The 22,936-nt window shown below is 45.6% G+C and overlaps 1 protein-coding gene across 10 annotated transcripts in view; it reads right to left on the reverse strand.

Moving 5' to 3' along the window:
• Window positions 1-10,413: 10,413 nt before the first annotated feature.
• The window catches only part of LOC138742284 (ephrin type-B receptor 1), a 507,783-nt gene continuing 495,260 nt past the window's right edge, over window positions 10,414-22,936 (reverse strand). For all 10 annotated transcript variants that reach the window (XM_069896471.1, XM_069896465.1, XM_069896467.1 and 7 more), the window contains one exon: window positions 10,414-10,750. The gene's annotated coding sequence lies outside the window, so the exon portion shown is untranslated. The remainder of the gene's footprint in view (window positions 10,751-22,936) is intronic.

Raw genomic sequence — 22,936 nt, forward strand, 5'->3', positions numbered from 1 at the left:
TTCCAGCTTTGCACAATTGCCAAAATCAAATAATTCCTGGTACTGAAAGACCTTGAGAAAGTTATCCACACCCTCATTTTCTCCTGTTATATATGGGAATTAGTCAGACATCATTATCCCGTCTGCAACTGGTTCAGAATGCGGCATCAAGGCTCGTGAGGAGCCAAGAAGAGGGAACCTATCACCCCTATTCTCGCCTCTCTTCACTGGCTGCCAGTTCAGCTCAGGATAGATTTTAAAGTTCTCCAGTTTGTTTGCAAAGCTATCAGTGGACTAGCCCCCTCCTATATCACCGATCTCTTAACACCTTACTCCACTTCATGACCCCTCAGATCAGCCAATTTAGGGTGCTTGGTTGTTCCTTGCTCAAATCACAAACTCAGGAGAGATCGTGGCTTCGTGATAGCAGCCCCCAAAATGTGGAACAACATTCCTCCCTCCATTAAATCAAATCCAGGCTGAAGTTGTACTTTTACTTGTAACCGTTTGGAAGTGATTGTCGATTGTTACCATGTGGTATGTACAATTTTAAACCTTGGGTACCTGTTTCATACTGCATTTTAAATAGCAGCTTAAATTAAAATGTAATTTATGATTTGTACAACACTTTGGCCAACATGAGTTGTTTTAAATGTGCTTTATAAATAAACTAAACTACTTCACACACATAACCCTCTATTTTTCTTACATCCATGTGCCAGTCCACGTTTCTTTTAAATGTCCCCATTGCATCACACTCCACCACCACCCCTGGCAATGAATTTCAGGTACTCACCACTCGGTGCAAAAAAACATCTACATCTCCCCCTGAACTTTCCTCCACTCACCTTAACCAGTTGGCCATTGCTGCTCTGGGAAATAGGTGCTAGCTCATACCAATACACTATGTACCCCTTATAATTGTATACACTTCTATAATTACCTACAGAGGATCCGATAGTTCAGGGCTCGTGAGTTTGTTCCTTGCTGGGGCCTCATTTCTGTGAGGGGCACTGGTTAACATGGCGACTCTCTGTCTTCTTTATGGTAGACAAAGTGAAAGAATGTCATGTATGTTCAACTTGTCTGTGAACTACTCTTTGCAGACGATGCCGCTTTAGTTGACCATTCAGAGCCAGCTCTCCAGCGCATGACGTCCTGTTTTGCAGAAACTGCCAAAATGTTTGGCCTGGAAGTCAACCTGAAGAAAACTGAGGTCCTCCATCAGCCAGCTTCCCACCATGACCACCAGCCCCCCCACATCTCCATCGGACACACTGAACTCAAAACGGTCAACCAGTTTACCTACCTCGGCTGCACCACTTCATCTGATGCAAGGATCGACAAAGAGATAGACAACAGACTCGCCAAGGCAAATAGCACCTTTGGAAGACTACACAAAAGAGTCTGTAAAAATAACCACCTGAAGAAACACACAAAGATCAGCATGTACAGAGCCGTTGTCATACCCATGCATGTTCAGCTCCGAATCATGGGTCCTCTACCGGCATCACCTACGGCTCCTAGAATGCTTCCATCAGTGCTGTCTCCGCTCCATCCTCAACATTCATTGTAATGACTTCATCACCAACATCGAAGTACTTGAGCTGGCAGAGTCCACAAGCATTGAATCCATGCTGCTGAAGACCCAACTGCGCTGGGTGGGTCATGTCTCCAGAATGGAGGACCATCGCCTTCCCAAGATCGTGTTCTATGACGAGCTCTCCACTGGCCACCGAGACAGAGGTGCACCAAAGAAGAGGTACAAGGACTGCTTAAAGAAGTCTCTTGGTGCCTGCCACATTGAGCACCGCCAGTGGGCTGATATCGCCTCCAACCGTGCATCTTGGTGCCTCACAGATCGGCGGGCAGCAACCTCCTTTGAAGAAGACTGCAGAGCCTACCTCAACTGACAAAAGACAAAGGAGGAAAAACCCAACACCCAATCCCAACCAACCAATTTTCCCTTGCAACCGCTGCAACCATGCCTGCCTGTCCCACATCGGACTTGTCAGTCACCAACGAGCCTGCAGCAGACGTGGACATACCCCTCCATAAATCTTTGTCCGCGAAGCCAAGCCAAAGAGAAAAAAGAAAAGTATTATGTGACAATAATGGAACCTTTACTTCCCATCCTCCATTGCTCCAGGAAGAAAAGCCACAGTTCTGTCACCCTTTCTTCAAAAGACTGGTTCTCTAATCCAGGCAATATCCTGATAAGTCTCCTATGCACCCTCCCTAAAGCTTCCACATCCTTCCTATACTGAGACGACCAAAATCGAACATGTCCAACCAGAATGTTATAAAACTGCAATATTACCTTGTGGCTCCTGAACTCAATCCCCCAACTAATGAAGGACAACACACCATGCACCTTTTTAACCACCCTATCAATTTACAGAGCAGCCTTGAGGGATCTATGAACCAGGACCCCAAGATCTCCATTTTTCCACACTGTTAAGAAACCTGTCATCAACCATATATGCTTTCTTCAGATTTTCTTCAACTCCATCTCTCACTTTTCCATTCAACTTTTCAGTGTGGATCAGTGTCTCCCTGTAACTCCCCTCTATCAAACCCCTCAGCTTCCTGAAAGACCTGGAATTCATCCAGATCCAATTCCCTAACGTGAGGAGCGGCAGCTGAGTACACTTCTCACAGGTGTGGCCATCAGTGTTTTTGCCCGGTTTACCATATCCTGCAGGTGGAGCACACCACTGGCCCATCTTCCAGAGCCCCTGTGTAATAAAGAGACTATCTGACCTCATCTTAGCCTCTGCTCACTGTAGCCCTGACACCACTCCTCACTTGGAATTTCCTCTCAGCACTGCTCCGCCCAAAAGCTTCTCACCCGTGCCTTCTTACTGAAGAACTGCTCTCACTCCCAACACCTGGGCCACTGCCTCCTGAACCAAAGCCTCAGCAACCTACTCTCACACTGACCCACTCCAAAAATGGCCACTCTGCTTGACCCTTCCTTTTTTTTATTGGCTTCTGCCAATTATTCACCAACTATTTTCAATAGGGTCACTCCTAGGCCCCTTGTCCAAGGAAGGCACCAAGTACTGAGACCTACCTCCTTTGTACCTCTGTGCCTCTCGATCCACGTCCTGGCTCCTCGTCAGTGGAATTCTCCATTTTTACTCCAGGAAGCAGTTTCTGGAGAGCTGTTTCAACCTGACGACTTTGTTTTTCCTCGGCAATTAACTATCAAGTAGTCTACGCCTTGTCTCGTCCCCAGTTCACCTCTTTTCCTTCTCCCAAAAAGTCCTTTCTGTTCCCCTTAATGAGAAGCCAGGATATACTGCACCAGTTGCAGTAGCGCCATGATTGTCAATGAATGCCCACCATCCTGGGCCATGGAATGAGAAAGAGTTTGTCATACACATAAGTATAATGCACAGAGGCACTGAAATTCCTACTGGTCTGTTGCTCTCTTGTTTTGGCCTCCATTGGTCATGATTGACCATGGGTATGGTGCCTCTAGTTTGTTTAGCATTGTCGACTGTGGATGTGGATGGCGATCCTAGAAGGGTGGGTTCTGTCACAGCGGCGGCAAATATTGGGCGTCGTTGAATTGTTGTCCGCTGTGCTCTTCGCTTAGCTCTTCGCTCCTCGCACTGACTCAAGATCACTCTCTCGCCCTTGCTCTGGGAGCTGATGAGGAGTATCTTGCCAGTTGTTGCAGTCATCCTGCTGTATCTCTCCACCACCCTGTGTTGATTTTTAAGACCTCCCTGTCGTGCTTACAGAGGTCCTTGACACGAAGCAGGGGTTGACCAACATTCCTCTTGCCTATTGCTAGTTCTCCTTAGAGGATGGCCTTTGGCAGTCTACCATCCTTCATGCGATGGACGTGGCCCAGCCAGCGCGGTGTGCGTTGCCTTAAAATTAAAAGCGTGAACATTGTGGGAAGTCCAGCGCGGGAGAGGACCTGGTATGTACTTTAAAAAAAATATTTCATTTAAAATTGAACATCACAAACATAACAATTGTTACTACAGCTAAGTACATACATAAGGTGATCAATCATTTTATATATCTGTATATATATGTAAAAAAAAAACACCTCCCAAACCTTCCCACTAATACCTTCCCATCTCCCTATCCCAACTACCCAAAGAAAGAAAAATAAGATCATTATTTAGTATTAGAATTTTATAACTTGAAAGCTTCTTGGCTGCAGGAGCGGAGACATCCACTGGAACAGACCGAGACCTCACATTTTAACATCAATAGTTTTCAAGTAAGGGCTCCAAACTTCAATTAAAAAAAAGAATATTTATCTTTCAAATGATATGTAACCTTTTCTAAAGGAATACAGGCTTTCATTTCATTATGCCATCTTTGACCTGGTAGGTACTTCATAAATATAAACAACTACAATGGTATGTATGGAAGGAGATATAAATATTAATGATAGATTGATAAGTCATCCATTGATCCCACGACTCAAGTTCAAATCCTACCATGGCAGCTGGTGAAATGAATAATTAAAAACAAATAAAATATTATAATGTCAAAGGAAAGCAGCTGTGATGCTGATCTCCTTCTGCAAGTGCATGGACATCTGCTGTCCTTAGCGTCCAGACTGTTTATGGTGTGTGTGGGATTTAAAATGGTTGGTTAAATAGAGTGTTATGGGTGTGAGGTAGGGAAGAATTAGATGGTCGTGAAGTAGGTTTACATACTGAAGGCCTGCACAACATCATGGGCTGAAGGGCCTAATATTGTGCTGTAATGTTCCATGACATCAATCCAGTCTCGGACAAAAGTGGAGCAGTCTATCTGGCTGTAGTATGAGGCTTTTACACAGGCAGCCGCCAGTGAATACGGTGTTTAGCTCAAGGAGAAGAAACTGCAATAATTCATACAATTTCACGTCAAATTATAATTAGTGTTCACTGCACATATAACAGTTGCCTTTTCCATAGCACACTGAGGCAGATCAGTCATGATGCCCCTCCAGCCAGTGTATTACTGTACACCTATTGAGAAAGATGGAATACAGTAGGCACTTCAGTTCAATTGTTATCAGGTCATTATGGATTGAGGACAGCCCTTGAAAGATGCTTCACAAAACAGAAGTGCCTCACTGCTCTGATGTATGACTTGTGAAATAGCTCACATTGTTGCCATACCTACTGAGCTGATGGACTCAAGTTACTTCTCACAAAATTCTCTCTCCTAATCAGCTGTGCCTTCCTTTCAATTCCTGCTGCAGAGGCCCCAGCAGAAGATGAAGGATCTGATCAGTTCCTGCATCCACTCAAGACTGTCCCTCTTCTGCCGTGTATCATTATGTGTTCCACTTGTAGCTGAATTAAGAGGTCAGGCTCTGATGGCCTATACTTGGCCAGGAAGGTATGCACAGTGAGTAATCACACTTGATTGGTGTAAAGAGAGTGAAATATGATCATGTTGGGGAGAAGTCGCCATTATTAGTGGTCCATTGTGTTTCTCAGACTGTTCAATGATTTTTCAACTGAATGTCATGGCAGTAATTTCATCATTTCCCCCTTTATTGATTCAGGAGGGACTTTGTAGGCTTCTCTGGGCCTCTTAAACCTGCATGCCATACTACAGGATAGTTTGTAATGTCCATTACTCTTGGCTGTGTTGCTTCAAATGGAAATTGACTAAATTTGATACAGATAAGTAGGGTATAATGTTGAGGCTTTTGGTTGGTGATAGCACCAACAGATTCCTCTGAGGACGCTGAAATTTGTGCACGAGTCAAGAGACTTGAAGCAGCATGTTGAGTGAAAAACTTTTGACTGATAGGCCCAGGAGTTAATTCCTTGCTATGGTCAGGTGCCAGGCAGAGCATGTGTGAGAAAGGATGATGCCTCATGCTCAATGGGATTCAGAGGAGAATCGACTTTCAATAAAGGATTTCCCGATAAGATAGCATGAGCAAACATTGTCTCCCTCTTGCACTGAGAAAGATGATGTAGAGGATATTTGTTTACGGTGAGTGAAAGAACATTTAGGGGAGATATCATGAGGTAGGATTTTTACACAGAGAGTGGTGGGTGCCTGGAATTCTTTCCTAGGGGTGGCGGTGTGAGCTGGTAAAATAGGGACATTCAAAAGTCTTTTTTTTCATAGGTATATGGATGTTAGAAAAATAGAGGTTATGGGTGTGAGGTAGGGAATAATTAGATTGTCGTGGAGTAGATTTACAGAGGTTGGCACAACATCATGGGCTGAAGGGCCTGTGCTGTGCTGCACTGTTCTTTGAGCTATAATCCAGCTTCTGTGGTGGCAGAGAACCTTGCCCTGGACTTCCTGCTGGGACTTGTCATTGGCCTGCCACAATCCCACTGATTTCTTCCCTCCCTTCCCCACCCTGCTTGACCAGGAATGGGAGCATGAGATGGGGGGGGGGTCAATCATCCGACGGTCAAGATTCTCCGCAAGTCCAGTTTATGCATCAGTTAATGCCCTGGACATGCAGACTCCAATTCAAGTCGGGAGTGCTAAATGTGTGAGCTGAACAAGATCGCAAGGTGAGTGCATATGTCTGACACTCCCATAGGGGCCTCGGATGCTGGCAGCTCACTGATAATATCTGGAGTTCAGAACCGGGAGCTTGGGGTCACCGCTGGAGCAGATAGGAGGCCAGTGGGCTGAAAAGGTTGTGGTAGTGAAGGAGGTAAATCCATGGACACTCAGTGTTCGTGAAGAGCCCCTCTTTGTCTTTGCTTTCTCTTAATGTTGACGGCTCTGTAATGCTGCTGGTGCCAGCCACTCTGTGTGCCTTCACTGTAGCAAGCAACAAACTTTCTATTTGATCACATTTTGTGTCTGAGTACATGACAATAGGGTCGTCACGGCTAGTGCAACACTAATACAATGCCAGTGATCCGAGTTTGAATCTGGCACTGTTTATAAGGAGTTCGACCATTCTTCCTGTCACCTGTGCTCTGGTTTCCTCCCATGTTCCAAAGCGAACAGGGTTGGTAGGTTAATTGAGTGAAATTGGGCAGTGTGAGTTTTGTGGGGTGGAAGGGCCTTGCACCATGCTATATTGTTGAAATAAACAAACAATAAAGGAATCTTAGAAATGGCAGCGGTGCTGGCATGAATTCTATTGATCTTGCCTGCTCCAAGTTCACAACTGTTTCAATTTCAGACAGGACTAAACATGATACCCTGGATGAAATCTACAGGATTACATGATGCGAAACACAGTGCCATGAAATTCAATTTCCAGGCACAAGCCTGTGATGGAGCCTCGGGCATTTCAAGAATTTACTAACTACTCCATCATGCCCTGATACTTTCATGGAATTTACATCACATCATCTCACAATCCTCTTACTCTTTTAGCACCATGCTACAAAACCTAAAATTCAAAGTTCTTTCTGCAGTGCATCACTTCACAATTGTCCGTCCTAAACATCACCTGCCACTTGCCTGCCCAACTATCAATTTCCCCCTGCATGCTATAACTCTCTATTTCACCATTTTCCACACCTTCAAACTTCCTGGTATTGGTGAATTTTAGAATTTCCCCGCTCATGTCCATTTCCAAATTATTAAAGTTATATCAGAAATGTCCTTCAAATATCCTTCAAATGTTCCTCAGGGAACTCCCAATGATTAATATGTCCTGAAGTTTTTAAACGTGTTTCAGAAGATCAGGGTATGAAATGAATTATACTGAGATGTAGGGTCAGCCAAGATGAATGTGAATTGTTGTAGAAGCTCATCGGGCTAAATGGCCTGTTTCAAATCCTCTTTATGTCAGCATGCATAAATCAGCAGGTGATGATTTGGGAACAAGCCCTCTAATCTTCCCTTCTCCTCCACCCCTTCTTCTCCTCCTCCTCCCCTTCACCTCCACCCCTTCTCCACCTCCTCCACACCTCTTCTTTGTCCTCCTCCCCTTCTCTTCTTCTCCTTCCCCTTCTCCTCCACCTCTTTGTCCTCCTTCCTCTTCTCTCCCTCCTCCACCCCTTCTCCACCGCCTCCTACTCAATTATCCACCCTATCCCTGCTTCTCCTCCCACCCCCTCCTCCACCCCTTTTCTCCATCCATGCCCTTTTTCTCCAACCCCTCTTCCTCCACGCCCTTTTTTTCACCTCCTTCACACCCTTGCACTCCACCCTTTTCCACCTCTTCTCCACCTTCTCTTACTCTCCATCCTATTCTCTACCACCCCTTCTCATACACCTTTCTTCACCATCTTCTCCTCCTCCACTCCTTCTCCTCCACCCCTTCTCCACCTGCTTCTCTTCCAACTCTTCCTCCACCCCTCTCCTTCTGGTCCTCCTCCTCCCCTTCTTCTCAACCATTTCCCTTTCTCCACACTTCTCCTCCACTCTGTCTCCTCTACCACCATCTCACCTTCTCCAGTCCCTTCTCCTCCACCATTTTCCCTTCTCCACACCTCCACCACCCCATCTCCTCTACCACCTCACCTTCTCCACTCCCTTCTCCTCCACCATTTCCCCTTCTCCACACCTCCTCCACCTCATCTCCTCTACCACCTCCTCCCCTTCTCCTCCACACCTTCTCAGCTTCCTCTCCGCCACGTCCCTCTCCTTCACTCTCCTTCACCTCCCTCTCCGCCATCTCGCTGGCCCTCCTCTTTGTATTCGAAAACCTAGACCACAGCTATGCCCTCATCAGGCTGTTGTTCACTGACAACAGCTTGGTGTTGAACACCATTAGACCAACAAAACTAATGATCAAATTCAGGGATCTGGGATGTCCCTCTGCAACTGGATCCTTGATTTCTTATTAGCAACATCACCTCCTCCTTACTAACCATCAACACAGGGGCACCTCAAGGCTGCTATCACTACTCTACACTCACAATTGCATAGCCAAGTTCAGCTCCAATTCAATCTGTAAATTTGTTGACGGCACCATCATTTTGGTCAAATAATGGGAAATGAAGAGGCAGAATGCAGGATGGAGATCTAGAATCTGGTGGAAACAATAACCTTGCTCTATCAGCAAAAACAAAGAACTTACCCTGAACTTCAGGAAGGGGAGGTCAAGGGACTATGCACATGATGTGATGGCAGTGGAGAGGGTTAGAAACGTCAAGGTCCAGGAAGCCTTCTCCTGGGGGCAGCAACTGAGGCATCCATGAAGAAGCCACTACTTTCTAAGACGTTTGGTGAGGTTTAGCATGTTGTCGGATACTCTACTGAACTTCTACAGGTGTAATAACTGGTTGCATCACAGCCCAGTTTGAAAGCTTATGTTCCCAGGAATGCAGAAAGCAGCAGAAAGTGGCAAACCTAGCACGGTCCAGCACAGGCTCTAACCTCTGTTACTTTGAAGACATCTACGTGAGAGGCTGCCTCAAGAAAGCAGCTACCCCCCCCCCCCCCACCCTACCCCATCTTCCTGGTCACAGCCTCTTCTCACTGCTGCCTCCAGGCAGAAAGTACAGAAGACTGAAGTCCAGCGCCTGTTGGTTCAAGAATTTTTTTTTCCCAAAAGCTATCAGGCTCTTGAACCTCCCCATACTACCCTCACCCTCTCCATAAACTACTCCGGAACCATCAAAAGGATCTGTCTGTCCGATTGAAGCATCATTTTTTTTCTCTTGTATTAACCACAACAGTGAATATTTATCTATCCTTTAATCTCTTGCCATTGTGTGGTCATTTAATAGATACCATTGTAGTCGGTGTACCTTACAGAAACTGTGCTTGAATCCCACAGTCTTGTATGTTCTCTCTGGCGGGAGAGGGTTTTTTTCTCATTTTCTTTTTAAAATTTTTTAAATTTCTCACACTATGAACCATATCAACCAAAATATGTACAAATGTTTCTCACTGGTGGGAGAGGGGTTGAAGAGAGAGTAGCCGGGCAGGATGAGTCTTAGCATATGTTGGTTGCTTCTCTAAGCTGTGGCAGTTAAGGCGGAGTTGATGGAGGGGAGGTGAGATTAGTGTTATGTTAACCAGCCACTATAAATTTCCCCTCACATGCAAGTGAAGGGTAAAATGTGGGAGGGAATGGGTGGAGTAGGGGAGCAAATAAATTAATTATGGAGGAGCGCATAGCATTCAGTAGGCTGAATGGCTTGCTACTGTGAATGCTGGAAGGAGACCACCACCTCAACCAAAAACACTCACCTCGTTAGTCACCACATCTGTGGTTCCCAATTGGCCTTGTCAGACATCTCGGAGGCACTAAACAAGAATGGGTGTCAGCCTCGAAACCAGAAGAACCGTCTCAGAAGAAGAACCTGTTTCGCGCGAACACAATTGTTTCCCTGTGTACATCACAACCATATTCGCTCCTGCTCGTCCAATCAGAGGACTCCCATCATTCATAAAATTCTGCTGGTAAAGGAACTCTCCTGCCTCAATTCTTGCTGCCATATACTTCATCTCAACCTTGGTCAAAGCAGAGACTTCAAGATAAATAAGCACCTGTTCTGCAATTTTGATTTGATCAGTTTGATTCATTTTTATTGAGTGCATTTAGTACAATACTTTCCAAAACTTAACTGTTACAACTTAAACATACTTCACACAAATAACAAACCGGGAATGTACAGGGAAAGCAAAACAAAAAAAAAATATTTTACAGAATTTCATTCCATATTTACAGGGTGCTGCTTGCAACATGCCTGTGCGGTTTGCGGGAACTCACGTGTAAAAGTCATGATGGACTAAGGGAGGGAGGTGGGCAATTTAGATACAACCTTGGGGCTCTGGATTTCTGTTCAGTTGGTTGTTGCCTGCTCCTGGTTCGGCATTCCCCACCTCCTTCCACTGGTCCCCAGCCTTTACCCTGCAAGGAGAGAAGAGGAGGTGAGTCAGACCTGGATAACGTGCGATTATTGCACACGTCATCACTTTAGGCATCTGATAATCAACAGCTACTAGACAAATAAAACTGAGGTAGTCAGCAGGTCAAGCAGCACCTGCGGAGAGAGAGAGAGACAAAGAGTTGAGTCTTAGATGCGTTCAAGGGTTGCTCGTGTCACAGGGAACAGGTAGATTCAGCCACAGGTAGATCTGAGATAGTAATGAGCTTATCTTGTTTGCTGATTCTGGTTCATAAATTTCAATATCCACGAATGAACTTGGTCGGGAGATATGGTCGGATCACCGAAAGTGTTTAAAGTGAAGATCATTAAATCTTTGAAGGATTGGGGAATTGGGAGCTTTGGGGAATCAGCACAGATGAAGAGTTGAGGCCTGATCATATTAAATGCTTGGGCAGGTTTGAACTGATTGGTTTGTTGTTAAATGTGCTGAGCTTTGTCCGGTGTGCTATCCAGGTAAGTCAACCCATACTCTGACACTTGGTGGGGACAAGTATCGGAGCCCGGCTGAGTTAACTTACTAATCACCTTCTGGCGGTGTGAAAGGACGACCTGCTCTTGCATTGTCACCGCTGGAGGTGGGGCCCCCTTCAAAATGTCGGGTTGCCGATTAACCAGGTAAATCATGGTGCAATGGGAAAGGCTCCTGAGTGCAGCATGCCCGATAAGTTTACCTGCTTCCTAGGAGGGTTGGTGATGTGAAAGAAGGGGTGGGGTCTTGCGGGGTGTGGTGTTACAGGAAGTCTGAGTGCAGGATGTAGAGCTACAGTAAATCAAGGAATGTAGGGTGTCGTGTTACAGTAAGTTATTGGGTGCAGGGGAGAGTGAACAAAAGAACAAAGTGTAAGGGACAGTTAAACGGTGCAAGGGGAATCATTTTTTGCAAATGTAAGATCCATTTAGAGTTTGATAACAGCAGGAAAGAAATTGCCCTTGAATCTCGAGGTTCATGTTTTCAAGCCCGTGCATCTTCTGTTCAACAGGAAGGTGGAGAAGGGTGTGTGACCAGATTCTTTAACATATTGGAGGCACCGGGCAGTTTGATGGAGAGGAGGTTGGTTTGAAGTTGTGTGGTGGTCACAACTCTCTGCAGTTCCTTGCACAGAGTGGTTTCCATCCCAAGCTGCAATGCATCCAGACAAGATACTTCCTACATTTATTTGAGGGGTCTAGTGACTTTCTCCTGCTCCTATTTTCTTATGCTCTTTGTGTCAGGGCATGCAGTCCCCGAAGAACAGCAGGCAGATTTATGAAACATTTCATATTTTATGGAACATCCAGCAGACACAATGGTTGCCATGGGATGGTGTCCCAAGCCAACAGAATGCCTCATTACCAGCACTCACAACCAGCACCAAGGTCTCACTTGGCTGGAGCTGAAAGAGGCCCTCCATGTCTGATCCTTCCGATGCAGTCGGCTCCTTGCCCATAGTGCGGACTGCACTCAAGATGGCTGTGATGAAGGTGAAGCTATTTGTAGACTGTGGATTTGCCAAGAAGTTCTGGAGAAGAATAGAAGGATTCTCGGCGAGGTTCTTCCCAAGCAGCTGCACCACAGAGGATTCTCCGATGTATGAACTGTTCGCAGGGACACAAATTGATTCCGACACCAAGCCCTGCTGGAAAACCACCAACTTGGTGAAAGACTTTCTGTGGTCTGCCAGAAACTTCCAGCACAGTGAGATGTCAGTGAGGGAATGCTGCCGACTGGCACATTCCAGGCTGCAGGAGTATGTGCTGAGGGGATGCACTGAAGCGGGGCGTAGCCAACGCAAGAGCACTATGGGGGAGGACTGCAGTCCAAGGTTCTCCTGCCACAAAACTCTGCGGGATCAAGCACAGCGTAAAACCCTCTAAGTATTCAAACAGGCCACAAATGTGCCAATGGTGCCCTGTACATAGAATGTGCCAACAGTACATTAGGGATAATCTCAAAACCTATCATCTTCTCAGTGTATGTTAGAAGCAAGAGGATAGCTAGAGAGAGAGAGAGAGAGAGAGATAAAGTAGCCTCCCTCAGTGACCAAAATGGAAACCTATGTGCGAAACCACGTAATAGGAGCAAGGTTCCAAGTTAATTCTCTAGGGAGCTGGATGTAGAGGATGGAGTGTACAGGGAAGGGTACACTGATATTCTGGGACATGCCTGCATCAGGATGGAAATAAGCTTATATTGAAAGTCATGAGCCCTGTGATCTAAGGAACCTTGGGTGCTTGGATTTGGAATTGGCTTGCCTGTGGAGGTTAGTAGTAGATGGAATATATTCTCCCTGGAGGTCAGGACCTAGTGGCATTCTAGAACTCCTGCTCTTTGTGATTTTTATAAGTAACCTGGAAAAAGAAGTGAAGGGGTGGGTCCGTAAGTTTACAGATGATATAGAGGTGTTGTGGACAGTGTAGAAGGTTGGCAGGGGTAAGTACCTTACAATGGGATATAGACAGGATGCAGAGTTGGGCAGAGATGGGGCAGATGGAGTTCAATGTGGATAAGTGTGAAGTGATTCACTTTGGAAGGTTGAACTTGAAGGCCGTGTATGTGTTAGTGGCATAATTCTTAACAGTGTGGAGGAACAGAGAGATCTTGCAATCCAGTTCCACACATCCCTTAAGGTTGCTTGCAAGTTGATAAGGTGGTTAAGAATTTATATGGTGAAGTGGCCTTCTTTAGCTGGGGGATTGAGTTCAAGACCCATGAGGTAATGTTGCAGCTCAATAAAACTCTGGTCAAACCACACTCGGTATTAGTGCGTTAAGTTCAAAAGGCCTGATTACAGGAAGGATATAGAAGCTTTGAAGAAGATGAAGAGGAGATTTACCAGGATGTTGCCTGGATTGAAGAAGATAGGTTGACAGAGTTAGGTCTTTTCAATGAAGGATGAGAGTTGACATAATAGAGATATATAAGATAATGAGGGGCTTAGTTAGGGTGGACAGCCAACAGTTTCTTTCCTGGGAAGATTGGAAAGGAGAGGGAGGTGGAAGGTTTTCACCACCCTCAGGGAATTATACAGGGAATTCCAGGCCTATTGCCTAAGGTGGCTCCAGGAATGGCTCTCAGAGATGGAAGGAAAGGAAGGGCTCACATCACATCCAATGGTCCAGAAAATCTACTAGTCTGACACCACCAGGTGTGCCAGATTAAGGGAACTTTACTGTAATTTCAGTGCATAGGACGTCAGCCATAATTCAGGGATTGCCAGTTCAAAATAGAAACACAAATTCTGCAGACGCTAGAATCTTGAGCAAAAAAGTGCTGGAGAACCAGTCAATGTTTCAGATCAGGACTCTTTATCAAGACTAAGTGTCCTGACCAGAGATGTTGACGGGACCATTTTTACTCGTGGATGCTGCCTGACCTGAGACCCTCCAGCAGTTCTTTGGAACATCTGATCAAATCCCTCCCTAGGAGCTTGAGGCTCTAAATTAATTTTACAACCAATTGTTGGGAAGAAAACCATTCTGTCCTTACCTTGACTGCTTAACATGGGATTCCAAAATGTTACATCAAACCTAAAACTGTTCAGCTCAGGAACATGCCCTCTGGGCCACAAGACCCGTGCTAACAATGATGTAAAATGAAACAAGTCCTATCTGCCTGAATATTTCGGTTCTCTGCATGCTCATGCATCAGTCTAAATTCACCTTAGATATCACAATAATATCTGCTTCCACCAACACCCTGGCAGCGTGTAATAAACTTGCTTTGTAAATCTCCTGTAAATTTCCCCTCCCTCTCACCTTAAAGCTATGCCTTTTGTACATTACTGAGTCTTTAGCGCTCTCTGAATGACGCTGGGTTCTATCCTACTAAGCAGTGGTTCTATAAGACAGCTCTACGCCGCCTCAGAGTGACCAGGAATGGACAGCAGCAATAGTTGAGCCTCATCAGTATGATCCAGGTCCGCCAAAATGAACTGAAAATGTAATGGGCGGATTCTGTGGATCTCCGCATGTGTCATACAGAATTGTTGCTATTCAGTTTACTTTGCCTGCTTTAAAGTCATCCTGCAGACCAGCACCTCTGGGTTCAAGAGCAGTTTCCTTATCACATTCTTAAACCTCCTTCTCGTCACACTACTCAGGGACAGCTCTGACACCACAGGAGGACTGTCTGCACAATTGCTAAATCACATCTTTTTTTCTTGAACTTTGGTAAATGTGAATATTTATTTTCTATTTTTTGTATTTATTTTTTAAAAATTTAATTTGATGTCTGCTGTTGTTTTTTTTTCCCCCACAAAGTACCTGAAGCAAGAATTCCGGTGGATATGTGCATTGTATAATGCATGTGTCATTAAACTCATTCTCTATTGTTCATTAAGGCCAAGAATCTGATCAACTATAATCCGTGTTCCCAGCTTCCATCATAATGCCCAATCACTCGCCACAAATGCATCTAATTGCCCACTTAACCCCTACATATGGCCAATATCAATCATGTCCCCAGCATCTTATTCAGTGAGTCTATTACATGTTCAGTTAAAAAGACATTCCTTGACCTCTCCTTCCTTCCAGACTCCTAACTCTCAAATTTGTGTCCCTTGATACTTAGCCCTCCCATGCCCTGACCAAATGGCCTATCTGAGCTGTGTCAGTTCCCTCTCATCTTCAAAACTCCAACTCACATATTGTGTCAAATAAATTATAATTTGGATCCCAGGATCTGATTGGCACAATGATTGTGAGCTGAGGCTGAATTAGGATGCTGACAGTCCTCACGGACTGATAATGCTTTTGCCAGGAGCATTACCAGCACTCACTGATCCCTGTGACCTCTGCCTGGATAATGTATCACCATCAACCTCATTACGATCAATACAGGTATCATCCATTTCTTTTGTTTGACTTGGAACATAAATCATTCATTGGAAGTTCAACCTTTTCATTTTTGCTGTTTAATTTATATACAGAGCTGATTAATGTATGGATGGTTGCTTTCAATTTGTTTTGGTATGTAGATGATAAAAGATACCTTTCACGCAATGTACTTTGTAAATTGGAATCTTTTGTCTGCTGAGGTTAAGGATTGTAAAGCCCCTGATCCACGGGAATTAAAGTTAACTCACCAGAGACAACATTGTCTTTATAAGTTCTTGTGGCAATTGTCATAAAATTATAGAATTTGTGGGGGGAGGGAGAATTTAAAAAAAAACGACTTCACTGCCAACTGATTCATAAAGAGCACGTTCCTGAAAAGGACGTTGGCAAGTGAGGCTGGATAGGTTGGTCACCCAGTGAAGGAGAGTGGAGCTGGGCAGTGTTCGTGATGTTTAAGTAAAAACCCTGCCAGGAGCCCGCTGTTTCCTTCTCTCTCTTATTCACCATCCCCCCACCCAACTTCCGAGTGGTCTCTCCCTCCACCTGTCTGCCCACCTCACACCTGTCGTGCCACCTTTGGGACTCTCGCCCAGGTCCTTCCCCCCCACCCCCTCCTTTATATACACAGCACAGGTGGCACGGTTAGTCTAACGCTGTCACAGCAACCCAGGTTTAAATCGCTGTTGTCTGTAAGGAGTTTGTACATTCTCCCCTTGATCCAGGTGCTCCTGTTTCCTCACACCCTCCAAAGAGATATGGGGTTGCTAGACTAAATGTGTGCAGTTCAGTGGCTGGAAGGGGCCACTGTGCTTGTATGGTAAATTTTTTAACAAGTACTGATCCTGATTCTATTTGATCTTAACAAGGGGTCTTGACCCGAACTGCTGACTTGACCATTTCTACTGATGCTGCCTGACTTCTTTTTGAGTTCCCTCAACAGTTCTTTGTTTGCTCCAGAGCTCCTAACCCTCCCAAAGAATGCCAATGGGCTCTGAGGCACAGATCAACTTTGAGTGGAGTCGAGGTCCAGAGAGGCGCCTTTACCCAGAGAATGGCGAGAATGAATCTTTGGCTACCAGAATCTGGGTTGGGGGGCTGAGAAAGGGGAATGCGGGGAGAGTAATGTGAGTTGGGTGGAAATGGGTGCTTGATGATTGGCATTGGGAATGTGGGCAAAAGGGCCATTTCTCTGCTATATGACTTTAAGGGGGTGACAAGGTTGGTTCGAATCCCGTGGTGTCTTCAAGGAGTTTGTATGTTCTCCCTGTGTCTGCAGGGGTTTTCCCCTGGGGGCTCCGGTTTCCTCCCATCAATTTGAAATTTGAATTGGGTGTAAATTGGACGGAAGAAACTTGTGGGCCAAAATGGCCTGTTACTGTGCTGTTTGTCTAAATTTAAAAGTTTAAAATATGAAATTTAAGAATAAGTGGTATAAATGCATTTGAAGGAAGGTAAAGATTGGCAGTGAAATAAAATGGAAGGATATGGAAGGGGAGACTATTAGTGCTGAATGACTTGTTTCTCTGTCGTACATTCTGATGTGTGATGTGCACAGCAGAGGTCTAATGTGGAACGTGGACTCGCTCTGTGAATGGATTCAGTGCAGTGCCACAGAAAGCTGGTCGAGGGACGGATTGTGTGACTTGATGTGTTTGGTTCCTAGGCTGGGGAGCTGCACCTCAGCACCTGTGAATCTAATCACCCGCTGCATTTCCACAGTTCATAGACTGCCTGCCATCAGGCCCCGTCACGAAAGCAATCGCTCAACAAGCACTTCCTCGGTCATTTGTCAAACTCTTGACAGCAGCTCCCTCGAGCTGGTTACTTTTCCCCTGACTTATTTGTTCAGCTCGAGGTGCAAAGTCTGTCACAGAGGTCAGTGGAAGAAGTCTGGCCCTTAAATAACATCCAAGATCATGAATGCAGTGATTAATGTCCAGCTGCATTACAACAATTCCCCCGAAAAAGAATCGGGTCTCTTTCCTGCTCTCACCTTTCATTCCTGTGCGAACTACCATCACCATTTCTTGAGTACCTGTACATATTCTCCTATCCCAATAGCTCAGCTTCAGTTTGGAAGTAAAATATAACTTCGTTAATTAAGAACAGCAACACGAGTGGGAACAATTTAAAGGACTATCCCCAATGTGCTCAAGGATAGATTCAGTGCAGCTCTTCCTGCTTCTCAGTCAAGTGACCTTCATCCTTTAACACCAAGATTTGGTTTTGGCTTGAATCCTACGCTGTCTGTAATCTGTAAGGGGTTCATATGCTCTCCCTGTGTCTGCGTGGGTTTTCTATGGGGCTACAGTTTCCTCCCATTGTTTGAAACGTACCAGGGGGCAAAGGTCAATAGAGCGGCATGGGCTCGTGGGCCAAAATGGCCTGTTACTTTGCTGTTTGTCTAAATTTAAAAATTAAATTTAAAGAGGTCTGTCATAAGACCATGAAACGTAGGAGTGGAAATAGGCCATTGAGTCTGCCCTGCCGTTCAATCATGGGCTGATTCTTCTGCCTTCTCTTCCTAATCAAGAACCTATCTACCTTAAATATACCCAATGATGGCCTCTACAGCTGTCCACAATGACGAAATTGCATACATTCGTCACCCTCTGGATAAAGAAATTCCCCCTCATCTCTACTCTGAAGGGACATTTTTGTGTTCTGAGGCAGTGCTCTCTGGCCCCAGACTCACGCACCAGAGAAACCCTCTCTCCACCTCCACTCCACGTCTGGTCATCAGTGTTAAACAGGAGGAATTTCCTGACATTAGCACAAGAAATAAAACTGGAATCAGTGGGAAGAAAGGAAAAAAGAATGAAGGCCAAATGACTTGGGTCAGAAAACAGCAACCCAGGTTTAAATCGCTGTTGTCTGTAAGGAGTTTGTACATTCTCCCCTTGATCCAGGTGCTCCTGTTTCCTCCCAGAAATGGGTCAGAAAACAGGATGGAGATAGAGAACCTGGTTGGGTGGTGCCAGAACAACAATCTTGCTCCCAGCATCACCAAGACCAAGGAGCTAATAGTTGATTTTAGAAAAGAAAGGCTCACACACCTACCCAAATTGATGGAATGGAGGTAGAGAGGATTAAAACTCCAGAAGACCTTTCCTGGTGCCAGCACATCGAGGTAACCGTGAAAAAGCACACCGACGCCTCTACTTCCAAAGGAGTCTGAGGAGATTTGGCATGTCATTGGATACTCTCTCAAACTCCTACAGGTGCAGGGTGTAAAGTGTACTGACTAGCTGTATTACTGTCTGGTTCGGGAATTTGAGTGCCCAGGAATGAGGAAAGCTGCAGAATATAGTAAACAAAGTCAGGTCCATCAAGGGCTGTGATCTCTCATCCACTGAAGACATCTAATGTGAGGTGCTGCTTCAAGGACCCTCATCATCCTGGCCACAGCCTCATCTCATGGCTACCTTTGGGCAGAAGGTCCAGAAGCTTGAAGACCAGCACTTCCAAGTTCAAGAACAGTTTCTTCCTCATTGCACTAATCAAGGACTCTCTGCACTACTGCAAAGTCACTGATTTGCATGAGGATAACTGTGCCTATTTATTATTTTAATTTAATTCAATTGGTTTACCCTATAATGTTTTTTTCTTTAAAACTACCAGTTCGGCTGCAGCAAGTAAGAATTTTTGATGCAGAATATGTGGATGGTAGAATGTGGATGACGATAAACTCATTACTCACTGCAATCCTATCATGCCATCTACAAAATGAACTGTGTAACTCGACAGCTCCATGAGTACTGCCACCATGGATGCCACCATAATTGGGAGCATCAATTCCAGGTTCCCTTCCAATTTATTCAGCATCGTGTGAGGAAGTATATCAGTGGAAACTTCATGATACTAGGCTGAAGGGTGACCTTTTTCAGGTTTGTAAAATGGAGAGGGGAAGTAGTCAAAGTCCTACTCTCCGTATGCTCATGCCCATGCTTTGTTTGCCAGTATATCATGTATGTTACATTTTTATGTATGTACACGGTTGACGTAGCAGTTAGTACTGCGCCTTTACGCCAGCCATCAGGACCGGGATTTGAATCCCATGCTGTCTGTAAGGAACTTGTACGTTCTACCCATATCTGTGTGGGTTTCCTCCAGGATCCTCTGGTTCTGCCCACCCTTCAAAATGTACCGGGGTTGTAGGTCGATTGGATGCAATTGGGCGGCATGGACGTTGTGGGCCGTAAGGGCCTGTAACTGTGCTGTGTGTCTAAATTAGAAAAAAAAGTACATGACAATAAAAGGAACTTTGAACATCACTCACCTATGACACTACCACTCACCCATTTTTCTTGATGGAATTGGAAGAATGAGAGGCGGTGGCCCAGAAACACAGAGAATTATGAAGGGGAAAGATAAGATAGAGGCAGGAAAGGTCTCCCTTTCCTTTCTTGACAGCATTCACCAGGAGCGATGCTGAAATCAGACTCAAAAAATTATTGCGGGCCTTTTCCATCCACCTCACATTATTTCTGACCTACATCCCCAAGGAAGGAGGTTCAGGAGCATCAAAATCAGGACTGCCAGGCTGGGAAATAGCTTCTTCCTGCAGGCTGAAGGATCCTGTGACCTTGGATCTCTTGCAAATGAAGCAGGTAAATTATTCCAAAATATTTCGATATATTCATTTTAGTTTATATCTTTATGCACATATGTGTTGTGTGTCTATGTGCGTGCATCGTGGTCCAGAGAAACACTGTTCCGTCTGGATGCATTTGTGCAGTCAGATAATAAGCGTGAACTTGTTTCCAGATGAGGCTGGCGGAGAAGATTTAGGATGATAATGAAGAGGAACTACTTCTCCCAGAGACTAGTCAATCTATGGTATTCTCTGCCCCAGGAAGCAGTAGAGGCTGGCTCATCAAATATATTTAAGACACAGTGTGACAGATTTTTTTTTTGATAAAAAGTGGGTGGGTGGAGCTGGGCCACATCCAGATCAGTCAAGATTCTTTTAGTGTCATGAAATAAAACAGAAGTTGGCTTTAGTCTGCCATAAAGCAAACATTCGCCATCAGCAGAAATTGTCCGGTAGCCCTTAGTCCAGTGGTTCTCAACCTTTTTCTTTCCACTCACACACTACTTTAAGTAATTCCTGTGCCATCGGTGCTCTGTGATTAGTCAGGGATTGCGTAAGGTGGGATGCGAGTGGGAAGGGAAGGCTGAGAATCACTGCTCAAGATCCAATTGTTAGTGAAATATTTTGCTTGAGAAAAATGGTCATTGGTTCATTTCCTTTGGAGTTCTGAAACCATGCACAAAACGAGTCAATGAAGTACGATTAAAACAGTGGTTTTCAGACATTTTCTTTCCACTCACATCTCACCTTAAGCAATCCCTGACTAATCACGGAGCATCTATGGCATAGGGAATACTTAAAGTGGGATATGAGTGGAAAGAAAAAGGTTGAGAACCACTTCCATAGTCAGTGAAAGAGAAGCAAAAGAGAGTCCCTTCAGAGTCACAGTGTCCCTGGATTTGCCTTTAGTGCTTTGCAGCCACACAAACTTCAGTCAAAACCATCGGCAACCCGAGTTCCAGATCCGAACCACCGGCTCTATAAGGAATCCCTTGGCATTCTCTCGCTTCCCAGTTCAGATACCTGGTACCCCTTCAGCCAGTCTCCAGCAGCCCGCAGCCTGGTGCGAGTCCCTTGACTGCAATCTCTAGCAGCCCAGAGTCTGCATGGGTTCCTCACACCGAGCCACCAATGGCCTGCCAACTACATGTTCTGCAGCTGCAGAGTCCCTCACTGGTTTGCCGCTGTGGTCACCGTCCCCTAGAGTTGTCTCCTTTGCTTCTCCTTGTCAAAGGGGGCAGGGGGGGGATGATTTCCCCATCTCCCCTGTGCCAGTCCTCTGTTTCCCTGGAGTCTGTAACCTCTCAAGACCCTGCTGAACACAGGTGTTGGACGCCATCTTGGGCCCAGGCCCTGCAGTCGCAGGATTTTGAAATAAATCACTATCGGCTCCTTTAACAGGCCGTTTAAAGCCTGTACGGCGCCATCAGTGGTTGGACTGGTGGAAGAATCCTGTGGAGGAGTGTTGAGTCTCTGCTTCCCGGTCTGTGTGAGTCAGAACTGCTGGGACAGCAGTTCCGGCAGTGACACCACTTGATTTTGACTTTCCCTTACTGAATGGTGGCGCAGGTCCAACGGGCCAGATGGCTAACTCCTGCTCCTATTCCTTCTGCTCTTTTGGTATGGGGGGGGGGGGGGCGGGGTAATTCAAAGTGGCCAATTAACCTTCCAATCCCCACGTCTCTGTGATGTGGGAATGAAACTGGAGAATGTGTGCTCCCAGGGAGGAAGTACAAGTTCTTCCACTGACAGGACTGGAGATGGGTTGAAGGGGCTGTGAGGTTCCCACTGTGCTGCTCTGTTTATGAAGGAAAGCTGATGCTACGGAGCATGGTTACTCCAGCGACAGTCCCTGTCGACAGGCACGTACACCGGAGGTTGTCTCACCGGCATTTTGACTGAATTGCGGTGGGTCAAACCTTCAACAGGTTTTCCTCCAAAGTTATGGGCATTTGAAGGTCTGTCAGTGCTGAATGCTCTTTCCCTCACCTTACTATGAACTATGAGATGCACTGACAGTATGGTAGATGCCTTCCTCTGAGAGTAGAGCGAATGCTGATCAAGAACAGAGGGAAAAGGAACAGGAGTTAGCCAGCTGGCCCGTTGGACCTGCTCTGTCGTTCAGTAAAATCGTAACTTATCCAGCGTGGGCTCTGATCCACTGACCTACACGTACCCCACGACCCTCCTCAACTCCCCTGCTATGGAAAAAAAAGTGATATATTAACTTAGGGCCACAGCACAGTAACAGGTCCTACTGGCTTACACCCATGTGATCAGTTTGCCTTCTAGCCCCATATATCCTTGGAACGTGGGAGGAAACTGGAGTACCCGGAGGAAACAGGTCACGGGAGAACATGGTTTTGAACCCTAGCCTTCGGTGCTGTAATAGCGTTGTGTTAACTGCTGCACTAGTTCTGGCTTTACCTTTAAACCCTGGCTGATCTGGGTGTGAACTCAGCCCCACCTAACTGCCTTTTCCCACATCCACTCCTGTTCAAAAATCTCTCGAACTCTGTCTTAAATGTAATTAATGAGGCAGCCTCTACTGCTTCCTTGGGCAGAGAATTCTACGGATCCACTACTCTGTGAGAGAAGCAGCCCCTCCTCATCACCATCACTTATATGGAGTGCACTGAGCACCCCTGTCCCAATACGAGATTTATCAGCAAAACCAAGGAGATGATTGTGGCCTTCAGGAGGGAGTTAGGGGAACACTATGCAGTCCTCATCCAGG

This window comes from Narcine bancroftii, chromosome 9 (genome assembly GCF_036971445.1).
Source record: "Narcine bancroftii isolate sNarBan1 chromosome 9, sNarBan1.hap1, whole genome shotgun sequence".
In the NCBI taxonomy this organism is placed as follows: domain Eukaryota; kingdom Metazoa; phylum Chordata; class Chondrichthyes; order Torpediniformes; family Narcinidae; genus Narcine; species Narcine bancroftii.